Below are 14,920 nucleotides of genomic sequence, written 5' to 3' on the forward strand. Positions count from 1 at the left end.
GCTATTCGGGAACATCGCCTCCCGGAAAGGTTTACCTTCTTGGTTCTAGCGCAACCGCACAAGTTGCCGAGCGGACTCGAGGCAACATGGAGCGCAACTAGCCCCGAGAAGGCTCCTTGGCATACAGGTCTATGCAGAAATCTCAAATAAATAGTGCATGGTATCTTCCTGTTCAACCTCTCTTTGTACGTTCACCCTACGCTTTCTAGGGAAACTTGCCGGTGCAGGCACCCTTGCCGCGAGCGCCGAGTGCGGAACTTCAGCAGCCTGCTGGCGGGGTCGCTACCGACAAGCAACCTTGTCGCAACTAGTTGCAACTCACTTAAGTTGTTGAGCGGACTCGAAACAAGGTAAGGGCGCTAGCGGCTCACTTAAGTTGCTGAGCAGACTCGAAGCAAAGTAAGGGCGCTAGCAGCTCACTTAAGTTGTTGAGCGGACTCGAAACAAGGTAAGGGCGCTAGCGGCTCACTTAAGTTGCTGAGCAGACTCGAAGCAAAGTAAGGGCGCTAGCAGCTCACTTAAGTTGTTGAGCAGACTCGGAACAAAGTAAGGGCGCAGCTAGCTACGAGTTGGTTCCTCCGCGCACAGGTTTTCCATACAAAGAACAAGATCTCCGAGGCGGATAACCTTATATAGAAAGGAAATATCTAAAGTTTTGCATGACTTAGCTTTTCTGCTGCCGCACTGGCGTCGTTCTTTTGGTCGCCTGCTTCTTAGGAGCCATGACGATGAAGAACAGCTGAGCCTTGACGAGGACGGAACGGCTGCCTCCGGAGGGTAAGTCCCCTACCTGGCGCGCCAAAGATGTCGGGGAGGCTGATCCACCAACACCTATGGGGACGGAGCCCCTTTCGGTTCGGAGGGGGGCGGAGGTCGCACAAAGAGCGGATCGAGGCGGGACACGCGGGCAGTTTTACCCAGCTTCGGGCCGCACGAATGCGTAAAACCCTACTGCTGCTTGTCTGTGTATATTGAATCCTTGCTCAGGAGCGAGGGACGCTATCCGACTGAGCTTAGGAGTGTTTCTGGGGTTTCGAATGAGCCGAATTGGCCGAACCCCCGAACCCCTTCTATGTTGCCCTGGGGCCTCCTTTTATACTTTCAAGGGGTCACCGACAGGGGGCAACGTAGACTAGAAGGGTAAAAATGGAAAAGGATGCGGTAGGTGCAGCTACCCTACTGTGGACACAGTGCACCCTACCTAACTCTGACGGCAGGGGACAAGGTCATTAAATGCCTGTCTGAGTTGCCTAAACAGTGCAAAAAGCGACCGTTAGGAGTGCCACCGTTTGCCACGATGGTCTTCTCTTCATCTCCGCTTGCCACCTCGCACCCCTAGCTGCACAGCCTCCTGCCACGCGTGCTTGGGAGAGTCCTAGAGCGACACGTTAGCAGGTGTGCTGGAGCGCGGGCACGAAGTGGGGGTTTCCCGCGGCAAGCTCCTTGCCGCGGTCGTCGTCTTGTCGTGTTTGGGAGCTTGTCGCTCGCCGGGCCTTGCCGGGACGCAGGGCGCGTCGCGGCAAGCTTTCTTGGTATGCCTTGAGTGGCCTTCCCGGCAAGCTCCTCTTGCCGGGGTCTTGTCTCTTCCCAGCAAGATCCTCTTGCCGGGGCCTGGGTTGGCCTTCCCGGCAAGCTCCTCTTGCCGGGGCCTTGGTTCGACTTCCCGGCAAGCTCCTCTTGCCGGGGCCTTGGTTTGAGTACTTTGTTCTTGAATGGTCTTCAAGGGAAACACGGAGGGTCTTGGCGGTCACCCGGCAAGCCTTGCCGCGGGGGCGCTGCAACTGCCCGTGCACGAGTTTGGGATACTAGGGTACCCCTACTCTAGTACACCGACAACAGGGCTCTTATGATTGAAGGCAAGAAGCAGCAGATAGAGAGCCGCAAAAGGAAGTATGGACAGGGGAAGTACAATTCTGGAGCTCAGCAGAAGCCTCCTTTTACCGCGAACTCAGGAGGACATACCTATCATAACCATGGAGGCCACACTCACAATGGAGGAAGTTCACATAACCATAGTGGCCCTAAGAATGGTAATGGGGATGGAGGAAACAACGGTCAGAACCGTTTCAACCCCACTACACCCGCAAAGAAGGATCTAAGTCACATTACTTGTTTCAAGTGCGGGAAGACTGGACACTACGCCATCGAGTGTCCAGAAGCAAAGAATGGAAATGGCAATGGAAGCTCAGGGAAGAAGCCAAACCCTTTCACCAGAGGTCAGGTGAACCACATAGACGTGGAGGAAGTTCAAGACTAGCCTGACGCAGTGATTGGTAAGTTTTTGATTAAGTCATTTACAGCTATTGTTCTTTTTGACACTGGTGCATCGCATTCATACATATCAATGGGATTTGTGTCCAAGTTCAAGTTGCCAACCTTAGCCCTTAGGTCACCCATGTTAGTAAGCTCGCCAGGAGCAGAGTATATGGCCAGCCGATGGTGTGATCGGTTACCATTAACCATTGGTAGCCATGTTTCCCCTCAGACCTAGTAATTTTGGAGTCACGAGGATTGGATATAATACTAGGCATGGATTGGCTATCAAAGTATGGAGGAAACATTGACTATCCTAGTAAATCGATACTACTCACCACCCCTGAGGAAAATAGGATCAAGTATGTATCTAGGCATGTGCCAAGGAGGACTCAAGTAAATTCCCTCTAGGGAGTTGTTAAGGAGGAAGTACCAGTTGTGAAGGAATACCCTGATGTATTTCCATAGCAATTACCAGGCATGCCACCAGATCGAGACATAGAATTTTTGATAGACTTGTTGCCAGGCACCGGACCAATATCAAAGAGACCGTATTGGATGCCCGCAAATGACCTGGAGGAAATTAAGAAGCAGATTAAGGAGTTATTGGAGAAAGGTTACATTCGACCAAGTTCATCACCGTGGGGAGCCCCAATGCTCCTAGTTGAGAAGAAGGATGGATCCTTGAGAATGGTTGTTGATTATCGAGCATTGAATGAGGTGACGATCAATAACAAGTACCCACTACCGATGATCAATGATCTATTTGACCAGCTGCAGGGAGCTAAAGTATTCTCCAAGATCGATCTTTGATCAGGATACCACCAGCTGAAGATCTGAGAACAGGATATACCTAAGACAGCTTTTACCACAAGGTATGGGCTACATGAGTACACGGTCATGTGCTACCTCTTGAGCATGCGTTGGTTTTCCCTTGAAGAGGAAAGGGCGATGCAGCAAAGCAGTGTAAGTATTTCCCTCAGATTTTGAGAACCAAGGTATCAATCCAGTATGAGACCACGCGCAAGTCACCTCATACCTACACAAACAAATAAGAACCTCGCAACCAACGCGATAAAGGGGTTGTCAATCCCTTCATGTCCACTTGCAAGAGTGAGATCTGATACAGATAATAATAACAAGATAAATATTTTTGATATTTTTAATGATATAGATTTGGAAGTAAAGATTGCAAAATAAACGGTGCCAGAAATAGCTAGTTGACGGAAGATTAATATGATGGAAGATAGACCCGGGGGCCATAGGTTTCACTAGTGGCTTCTCTCAAGATAGCATAAGTATTACGGTGGGTGAACAAATTACTGTCAAGCAATTGATAGAATTGAGCATAGTTATGAGAATATCTAGGTATGATCATGTATATAGGCATCATGTCCGTGACAAGTAGACCGACTCCTGCCTGCATCTACTACTATTACTCCACTCATCGACCGCTATCCAACATGCATCTGGAGTATTAAGTTCATAAGAACGGAGTAACGCTTTAAGCAAGATGACATGATGTAGAGTGATAAACTCATGCAATATGATATAAACCCCATCTTTTTATCCTCGATGGCAACAATACAATACGTGTTGTTTCCCCTACTGTCACTGGGATCGAGCACCGCAAGATTGAACCCAAAGCTAAGCACTTCTCCCATTGCAAGAAAGATCAATCTAGTATGCCAAACCAAACTGAAAATTCGAAGAGACTTGCAAAGATAACCAATCATACATAAAAGAATTCAGAGAAGATTCAAATATTGTTCATAGATAATCTTGATCATAAACCCACAATTCATCGGATCTCGACAAACACACCACAAAAGAAGATTACATCGAATAGATCTCCAAGAGAATCAAGGAGAACTTTGTATTGAGATCCAAAGAGAGAGAAGAAGCCATCTAGCTAATAACTATGGACCCGAAGGTCTGAGGTAAACTACTCACACATCATCGGAGGGGCTATGGTGTTGATGTAGAAGCCCTTCGTGATCAATGCCCCCTCCGGCGGAGTGCTGGAAAAGGCCCCAAGATGGGATCTCATGGATACAGAAGGTTGCGACGGTAGAATTAGGTTTTCGTGGTGCCCTCTGATGTTTTCAGGGTACATAGGTATATATAGGAGGAAGAAGTAGGTAGGTGGAGCCACGAGGGGCCCACGAGGATGGAGGGCGCGTCCAGGGGGTAGGCGCGCTCCCTGCCTCGTGGCCTCCTCGTTGATTGCTTGACGTCCACTCCAAGTCCTCTGGATCACGTTTGTTCCAAAAATCACACTCCCGAAGGTTTCATTCCATTTGGACTCCGTTTGATATTCTTTTTCTGCGAAACACTGAAATAGGCAAAAAAACAGCAATTTGGGATGGGCCTCCGGTTAATAGGTTAGTCCCAAAAATAATATAAAAGTGTATAAATAAGACCATTAAGCATCGAAAACAGAATATATATATATATATAATAGCATGGAACAATCAAAAATTATAGATACGTTGGAGACGTATCATCATGTCATTTGGATTGACTAACGCCCCTGCCTATTTCATGAGTATGATGAATAAGGTGTTCATGGAGTTTTTGGATAAGTTTGTTGTGGTGTTCATTGATGATATTTTGGTGTACTCGAAGAACGAAGAGGAACACAAGGAACACTTGCGCTTAGTTCTCGAGAAGCTCAGGGAACATCACATGTATGCCAAGTTCAGCAAGTGTGAGTTTTGGTTGAAGGAAGTTGGATTTCTTGGACATGTTATATCAGCAGAAGGTATAGCAGTAGACCATACCAAGGTTCAATCTGTCACTGAGTGGTTGGCACCCACTTCAGTAGGAGAGATCTGCAGTTTTGTAGGACTCGCAGGATATTATAGGATATTCATTGAGAATTTTTCCAAGATTGCGAAACCCATGACGGAGTTGTTGAAGAAGGACACCAAATTCAAATGGACCGAGGAATGTGAGGCCAGTTTTCAGGAGTTGAAGAAACGTTTTGTAACGCCCACGATGCGGCTATATGTCCCATGTGTCGAAGCAAGCTTAGAGGCATAACCGCATTGTAAGCAATGTCGCAAGTGGGGTAATCTTCACACAACCCATGTATTGAATAAGGAAAGAGACACATAGTTGGCTTATAATCGCCACGTCACACAATAGCATAAATATAACATTACATTCATCCAAATACAATCAAGGTCCGACTACGGAACCAAAATAAAGACAACCCCAAATGCATAATGTCCCCGATCGCCGCAACTGGCTCCACTACTGATCGTCTGGAAAGGAAACGTAGTATTGCCCTGAGTCCTCATCGAACTCCCACTTGAGATTAGTCGAATCTCCTGGAGCGGTATCATCGGTCCCTGCATCTGGTTTTGGAAGGAATCTGTGAGTCACGGGGACTCAGCAATCTCACACCCTCGCGATCAAGACTATTTAAGCTTATAGGTAGGTAAAAGGTATGAGGTGGAGCTGCAGCAAGCACTAGCATATATGGTGGCTAACATACGCAAACGAGAGCGAGAAGAGAACGGCAAGGCACGGTCGAGAAACTATGATCAAGAAGTGATCCTAGAACAAATTACGTTCAAGCATAACACGAGACCGTGTTCTCTTCCTGGACTCCGCCGAAAAGAGACCATCACGGCCACACACGCTGTTGATTCATTTTAATTAAGTTAAGTTCCAGGTTTTCTACAACTGGACATCAACAAATTCCCATCTGCCCATAACTGCGGGCACGGCTTTCAAAAGTTCAAAACCCTGTAGGGGTGTCCCAACTTAGCCCATCACAAGCTCTCACGGTCAACGAAGGATATTCCTTCTCCCAATACAATCCGATCAGACTCGGAATCCCGGTTACAAGACATCTCAACAATGGTAAAACAAGTCCAGTAAGACCACCCGTTGTGCTGACAAATCCCGATAGGAGCTACACATATCTCGTTCTCAGGGCACACTAGATAAGCTAAGCGTACGGGAGCCAACGTAACCTAAGTTGCCAAGGGACGGCCCCGCACGGTGCTCTAGGTTGGACCAACACTCAAAGGAGCACTAGCTCGGGGGTTTAAAATAAAGATGACCCTTGAGTCCACGGAACCCAAGGGAAAAGGGGCTAGGTGGCAAATGGTAAAACCAAGGTTGGGCCTTGCTGGAGGAGTTTTATTCAAGGCAAACTGTCAAGGGGTTCCCATTATAACCCAACCGTGTAAGGAACGCAAAATCAAGGAACATAACACCGGTATGACGGAAACTAGGGCGGAAAGAGTGGAACAAAACACCAGGCATAAGGCCGAGCCTTCCACCCTTTACCAAGTATGTAGATGCATCAAAATAGACAAGATATAATAATGATATCCCAACAATAAACATGTTCCAACAAGGAACAAACTCCAATCTTCACCTGCAACTAGCAACGCTATAAGAGGGGCTGGGCAAAGCGGTAACATAGCCAAACAACGGTTGCTAGGACAAGGTGGGTTAGAGGTTTGGCATGGCAATATGGGAGGCATGATAAGCAAGTGGTAGATATCGTAGCATAGGCATGGCAATAGAGCGAGCATCTAGCAAGCAAAGATAGAAGTGATTTCGAGGGTATGGTCATCTTGCCTGCAAAGTTCTCCGAGTTGACGTTAGCTTGATCCTCGTAAGCGTACTCAACGGGTTCCTCGATCACGTACTCGTCTCCCGGCTCTACCCAAATCAATAACACAAGCAAAGGGAGACACAATCAACCATGGTGCAATGCACAAGCAACATGATGCAAAACATGGCATGATATGCGGGACGTGATATGCAATGCATATGCATGCTTCGGATAGGAAAGATTGAACCTGGCCTCAACTTGGAAAACCAAGAGTGTCGCTGGAAAGATGATTTGATTTCAGTCGAAATCGATATAAAGATCACCGGAATCGGATGCACGGTTTGCAAATGGCAAGCAAAACAATAATGGTGCAAAGCTGCGATTAACAGCACGAGGCCATCTAAATGCAACAAGAACAACAAGCTACTGCACTCTAACATAACAACAAATCACATGGCAGTGATCCACTCAAGATGCTTGACAAAAGATGAACACTGAGCTACGGCTAATTCACTCAATAGCAGGTTCAAACAAGCATGGCAAAAGTGCAAAAGATATCAGGTTACAGACTTAGTGAAAATAACAACATGTCAGGAATTTAACATCAGGAAGAAATGTTTAGAGCAAGATAACAACATGCTATAGGAACATATCATGGCAAAGCAAGGCATGGCATGAAGTTACTCAAAGCATACAACAAAAGTCCCTTACTGACCATAAGCCAAAAGGGATCAGAAAATACAATGGCAACCATGTGAACATAGCAACTTTCGTTAACATGGCAAAACAGATTCACGTAGGCATGTTTACGAGCTCGATGCACTCACCACAAGGCATTGCATGACAAACTAAGCATACACCCAGCAAGTAGACATGGCATAGAAGCTAAACATGGCAAGAACACTCTCATAGCATGCACAGATCAACTACAACAACCTCGGCAAAATTGCTTAACATGCAAACAATCTGCCAGGAACATTTTATAGCAAAAGTAGAGCTCGATTGAGTCATTCTATGGTGCTCCATAATTGCAAACAAATACATGGATGGATAGAGCACAATATTATCTCAAAATCCTCCTTACTGAACATGCTCAAAAGAGGCATGGATCACTCCGTAGCAACATGAATACATAGCATAAAAATATTAACAGGGCAAAGACTTAGAAGAATTCTAAGTCCCTGAAATCCGCAACATTACAAGAGCTACTTTGCATGGTTGTGCTAGTCACCACAGAGATCACAAAGATACATGGCATACACCCTTGTAAAGATGGCATGACATACTTCAAAACACATGTAGGGCTCAAGTTCATAGGAGGCACACATTAAACATGGCAAAAATGACAAATGTCCAAATTCTGATAAGATTCTGAAACTAACATTGCATAGCACTCTTGCAACAACATTTAGGGCATCAAGATGAGCTCAAATGAACATGGTGCAATGGAATGAAATGAAGTACTCGTCGAGGCGAACAATTTGATATGCTACACGTCTGAAATGGAGCCACGGGTGCAAAGTTATGGCATGATGAAGAATGCTAAAAATTACTGGGACTTAGCAGAAAACGACCTTAGGGAACTAGGGTTTCACTGTGGCACGGATCGAGATCGGGCACGGTCGACGAGGCGGCGGCGGATCTCGTCGGATCTCCGCCGGAGTTGATGTGGTGGCGGCCGGAGCGGTACGAGGGCTCGCCGGAGAGGGGCCGGACGGCGGTGGAGGCTCGGGTCGGCAGGGAGGAGTTGTAGGCGCCGGCGGGGAGCAGGCCGCGGCGGTGGCGAGCTCCGGCAGGGCGGTTTCTGGTGATGGAGAATCACGGCGGCCAGAGCGAGGGGTCACCGGCGCAGAGGAGGAAGGCGGGGCGCGCGGCTCCGGCGCGAGCTTCGGTCTGCGGGGACACCCAGGCGGCGGGGCACGCCGCACCGGGCCGGGAGGGCCGCGGACGGGCTCCGGCGGACCGCAACGCGGGAGGCGGCCGGTAGGACAGGTGGTGGCTTGTGATTCGCCGCGGGCGTCAGCGCGGGCGTGTCCGGCCGAAACAGACACGTCCGGCGGTGCAGAGGGATTAGGTTTAGGGTGAGGGATCCAGAATTTCGGGGAGAAGATGCCTTTTCTAGGTAGAGGGAGCTAGGAGGCTCCAAATTGAGCACAGTTTGCGGCCACGTGATCGTGATCGAACAACCTAGAAGATGGAGGGGGTTTAGGTGGGTTTTGGGCCACTTTGGAGAGGTGTTGGGCTGCAACACACACGAGGCCTTTTCGGTTCCTCGGTTAACCGTTGGAGTATCAAATGAAGTCCAAATGGCACGAAACTTGACAGGCGGTCTACCGGTAGTAAACCAAGGCCGCTTGGCAAGTCTCGGTCTAATCCGAGAACGTTTAACACCCGCACACGAAAATAGGTAAAAGGGGACACCGGAGGACATAGGAGCGCCGGAATGCAAAACGGACAACGGGGAAAATGCTCGTGTGCATAAGACGAACATGTATGCAACTGTGATGCACATGATGACATGATATGAGATGCATGACAAAGACAAAAGCAACACGAAGACAAAAACCTGACAATGAGGAAATATCATAACTTAGTGCCGAAAATGGCAAGAGTAGGAATACAAATATGGCAGGTTACATACGGGGCGTTACACATTTGGTTATAGCCCCAGTACTAATTCTTCCGGATATACGCAAGGATTTCCAAGTGTATTGTGACGCTTCTGGCCTAGGATTTGGAGGTGGACTTATGTAGGACGAAAGAGTTGTTTCATATGCCTCACGTCAGCTTCGACCTCACGAGTTGAATTATGCCATGCATGATTTGGAGCTAGCAGCCGTAGTGCATGCGCTCAAGACCTGGAGACATTTTCTTATTGGAAACCGTTGTGATGTGTACACGGATCACAAGAGTTTGAAGTATATTTTCACGCAGAAGGAGTTAAACCTCAGGCAGAGGAGATGGTTGGAGCTCATAAAGGATTATGACATGAAGTTGCATTATCATCCAGGATAGGCCAATGTCGTAGCAGACACTTTGAGCTGCAAGAGCTATGTCAATACCCTCGTAAGCGGAGGATTACCGCAGGAGTTAGTCGAGGATCTCAAGGAACTTTGTTTTGATATAGTTCCAAGAGGTTTTGTTGCAGCAATGGAGGTTCAGTCCACATTATTGGGAAAGATTCGATAAGCTCAGAAGGATGATAAGGAAATTGCTGAGATAAAGGAGAAAATGAGAAAAGGAAAAGCCAAGGGTTTTCGTGAGGATGAGCACGAAACTTTATGGTTTGAGGATCGTGTATATGTTCCCAATAATGCGGAGATCAGGAAGTTAATACTTCAGGAAGCTCATGACTCACCATACTCGATTCACCCCGGAAACACCAAGATGTATTTGGATTTGAAGGAATGTTTCTGGTGGACAGGTATGAAGAAGGATATTGCCGAGTATGTAGCAGTATGTGATGTATGTCGGAGAGTGAAGGCAGAACATCAGAAGCCAACAAGATTACTTGAGCCTATGCCGATACCCGAATGGAACTGGGACAAACTTGGCATGGATTTTATTACAAGAATACCTAGGACATGATCAGGATATGATTCTATCTGGGTAGTAGTTGATCGCTTGACAAAGTGGCTCACTTTATCCCCGTGAAAAGCACCTATACGAATGCGAAGTTGGCCAAGATATATATGACCAGGATCGTATGTCTGCATGGAGTTACGAGGACCATCGTATCAGATAGAGGAACACAATTTACCTCGAAGTTTAGGAATCAGTTGCACCAGACTTTGGGTACCAGGCTAGAGTTTAATACAGCCTTTCATCCGCACACAGATGGACAGACCGAGAGAGTCAATTAGATTTTGGAGGATATGTTGAGAGCTTGTGCACTGGATTATGGATCTAGTTGGGACGATAATTTTCCCTACGCAGAGTTCTCATACAACAACAGTTACCAGGCTAGTTTGAAGATGGCCCCTTTTGAAGCTTTGTACGGAAGAAGGTGCAAGACACCGTTAACGTGGGATGAAGTCGGAGACCGTTAGTTGTTTGGACCCGATTTGATTAAGGAGTCTGAAGAGAAGGTTAAGTTGATTCGCGATAGACTGAAGGTAGCTCAATCCAGGCAGAAGAGTTATGCCGATACTAAACGCAAGGAGGTAGTCTACGAAATCAGAGACATGGCATATCTCCATGTGTCACCGCTCCGAGGAGTTAAACGATTTGGAGTTAAGGGAATGTTAGCCCCGAGATTTGTAGGACCATATTGAGTTTTGGAACATATGGGAGAAGTTGCCTACAAGTTAGAGTTAGCCAAAGGACTGTCAGGAGTACATGATGTGTTTCACGTTTCCCAGTTGAAGAAGTGCCATGCTGAGATGGCCGATATTCCTCTAAGATATACAGTGCCCCTAGAAGCAATTCAGTTGGAGAGTGACCTAACCTACGAGGAGAAACCCGTCAAGATTCTTGAGTTTGCCAGCCGAGTTACACGCAGCAAGGTTACAAGTTTTGCAAAGTTCAGTGGAAACACCATACCGAGAATGAAGCCACCTGGGAGCGAGAAGAAGACCTACAGAAAGATCACCCACACATATTTTCTAGCCAACCCAAATCTCAAGGGCGAGATTCATCTTAAGGGGGGTAGGTTTGTAACATCCCAATTTTCAATTTGGATGTTATACATAGGTCATCATATGCATATCATATTTTATTTGCATTTTTGGTTGTGATCCTAGAAATCTTAAGCAACTCAAGGACCCAAGGAGAGAGTTGGGATTTCAAAAAAATCATATTTGAATTTTTTTTTCAAATTTGAAAAGAGGATCAATTTGATTTTAATATTTTTCACTCCAATTATTTCCAATGATAAAAATAAATGAGAGAAGATAAAATGACTTCCTCAAAAGATAGGAATTGTGGAGACAAAATTTTAAAATCAAATAATTACTTTATTGTATTTTTTTGCCATTTTATTTGAAATAGAAAAATATGCATTTTAGGCCAGAAAAATGTTCACCTTGTCCTACATATTAGGTTTGGACGGTGAAACTTGTTTCTGGTATTTTTAGAATTTTTTTATATTTTATTAGTATTTTTCTTTCGGGCAATTTTTTTTTAAAACTTCATCGCCCGACTGGGCCGAAGGCCGGCCCGCTCGAGCCGCTGCCTTCCCCGCGCGCCGTCGTGTCCAAGCCGGACTCCGGCAAGGAGTCCGAGCCACCGCCGCCGACCCCTTGCCCAAGTCGAAGCCCCCCCTCTCCTCAACTGCTGCCGTCGCAGCCCGCCTCCCCACGCCGAGCCGCGCCGCCACTGCTGCCCGCGCCGCCGTTGCATCGCCTCGCCGCCAGAGCCGCGCTGGATCTCGCCGTAGACGTCGCCGTCGATTCTCTACTGTTAACCGGTAAAAACCGCTAGGTTTTCCTCGGTTTTCTTTCTGTTTATTTTTAGGGTTAGGGTTTTTCTAGGTTTTTCCGATCAGTTCTAATTAGCGGACATTCGTCCGTTAATCCGCGGTACCAAACGTATTCATTCTATAGGGTTTTGTAGCGAACATTCATTCGTTAGGTTTTTCTTTTTAATTTTTTTCTCAGCCAGGGACCTATTCGCAGATACTTTTATCATAGATTAGTCCCTGATCTTCAAACCTTCATTACTTTTTGCTCGTTTATCCAAATCCAGTGAAACCAGTGCCTAAATCTTCATCTTGTTCTCCTCTTTACATATAACCAACTTGAACATGATTTTGACAATTTAAAATTTGATTTCAAGTAGATTTTAATTCGAACTTCTTTTGATTGTAGTTTGAGTTTCGTAGCTCCGATTCGATTGATTCTTTTTGCAAATCGAAGCTCTTCAGTTGAACTTTCAGTTTAGATCTTTTCTATTGAGTTTTACCCTTGCATCTTATGCTTGAGTGCTTATGTATGCTATTGTTTGTTTACGATAGACTTTCCGGAGTGCGAGGCTTGCTACTACGAGTCACTAGGGTTTTCAGATCGTCATCAAGGCAAGTAACACTTTGATCATACCCCTTATTACCAAGTTTTTATGCATTAGTTTCAATCCTCAAACACTGCATGGTTAGGACTTGATAACATGTGCGTATTGGGAAATAGTTGATGAGGTAGAACCTATTGTCTTTTATTCAAACCTTGGGAGTTATTACGTTATGCTTATACTGCTATGCTATGCTTGTAGACGTGGTCTGGTTTGAGTGATCCATGACAGATGTGCGAGTTTTAAATTAATGGTTAAAATTAAGGTGGCTACTTTAATACACATCTGGGTGGATTGGTTGAGGCACCCTGGAGCACCCGGTGGTTGTCCGGGCACCTTGAGCAATCGAGTGTTGTCCTAGGATATCCCGGAGTACCCGTGAGATAATCCTATGGTTTGCCACCCACACTCAAAGGGATCTTGAGATTATTCATGCTAGAAACTTTCGTGTGTAGCCACAAGCCATTATGGGGTCTGGCATAGTTGAGTAAGTTGTGCGACCTCTTTTAGTGGTAGGCTAGTAGATGTAGGGGATGTAGGTGGTACTGTCTACCTAGAGTAGAGAGTTAATGCTTCTGAAAGACTGTGTCTCGGTCATCCTTTTCTCAAACACCATGTAGTGCGAGAAATCCAACGGAGGAGATCGAGTCTGGTGGGGAAAAGTGCGCAAACCTCTGCAGAGTCTACAAACTAATCATGGTTAGCCGTGTCCCCGGTTATGGACATCTTGAGTATCTGGTACTTGAATTATTGATTTGATCTCATCACTTTACTTAATTAATTTGTTGGGTTATAATTATTATTTTGGGATTGAGTTGGAGGAACCTTCTCAATAATTTCTTTTTCAACCAACTTTTTAGTTAAATAAAATATATTCCTTTGTTGTAGGAAAAAATTATCTTTATGAAAATAATAACCATAGAGCCTCCACCAGCCATATATGCATGTAGTGATAGCTATTATTTGTTCATTGCTCTATAGTGTTATCTTGCCAGCATATTCCATGTGCTGACCTACACAGGCTGCAACGTATTATGTTGCAGAGTTTTCGGACAAGGAGTAAGTTGCACTAGGTCGTTGTCATGCACTCAACTATGCCGTTGGAGTTGATGGACTCATTTACTTTCGAAGCTTCCGCAGTTATCTTATTTAGATGGCCTTCATCCATATTATTGTAATAAGTTCTCTTTTGAGACATTCGATGTAATAAGTGTGTGATTGCACTCTGTTATAAATCCTTGAGTACTGTGTGTGTCAGCATTACCGGTCTAGGGATGCACTTATGCACAGAGATTTGAACGTTTGAGGTCGGATCGCTACATTGATAGACAAATTGCTAGAGTTATACAACATGATGTTGTTGAATCTGATGATGAGCTTGAAACTGAAACTCCTGGAACACCTGCTAGAACTAGCCTTCCTAGATATGAATTGCCTAAGGTACCGGAAGGTTATGTTATGAGTGAAGAAGCAACTAGAGATATTCTTGCTTGCAATGGTAGAGATGATCTAGAGAAATTATTACACAAGTATAAAGAAAATTCTTTGAATGCTAGAATAAAATGTGATCCCAAGTTTGCTACTTCACCTATCTGTATTGCTGAAAAGGATTGTGAATTCTTTGTCGACCCAGAGTTAATTACTTTGGTTGAATCTTATCCTTTCCATGGTTATGAAACTAAAACTATTGTGGCACATCTTACTAAGTTGAATGACATAGCCACCCTTTTTACTCATGATGAGAAAAATCGTTATTACTTTATTCTCAAAGTATTTCCTTTCTCATTAAAGGGTGATGCTAAAGCTTGGTACAATACTCTTGCTCCTGGTTGTGTGCATAGTCCCCAGGATATGGTTTATTACTTCTTTGAAAAATATTTTCCTGCTCATATGAAACAAGCTGCCTTACAGGAACTGTTTAACTTTGTGCAAACTAAAGAAGAGAGTCTCCCACAAGCTTGGGGGAGGCTTTGCCAGTTACTTAATGCTTTGCCTGATCATCGTCTTAAGAAAAATGAAATACTTGATATCTTCTATAATAGACTAACCGATGCTTCTAGGGACTGTCGGCGTTCTGGGAACGGG

The sequence above is a fragment of the Triticum aestivum genome, chromosome 2A (assembly GCF_018294505.1).
Source record: "Triticum aestivum cultivar Chinese Spring chromosome 2A, IWGSC CS RefSeq v2.1, whole genome shotgun sequence".
NCBI lineage: Eukaryota > Viridiplantae > Streptophyta > Magnoliopsida > Poales > Poaceae > Triticum > Triticum aestivum.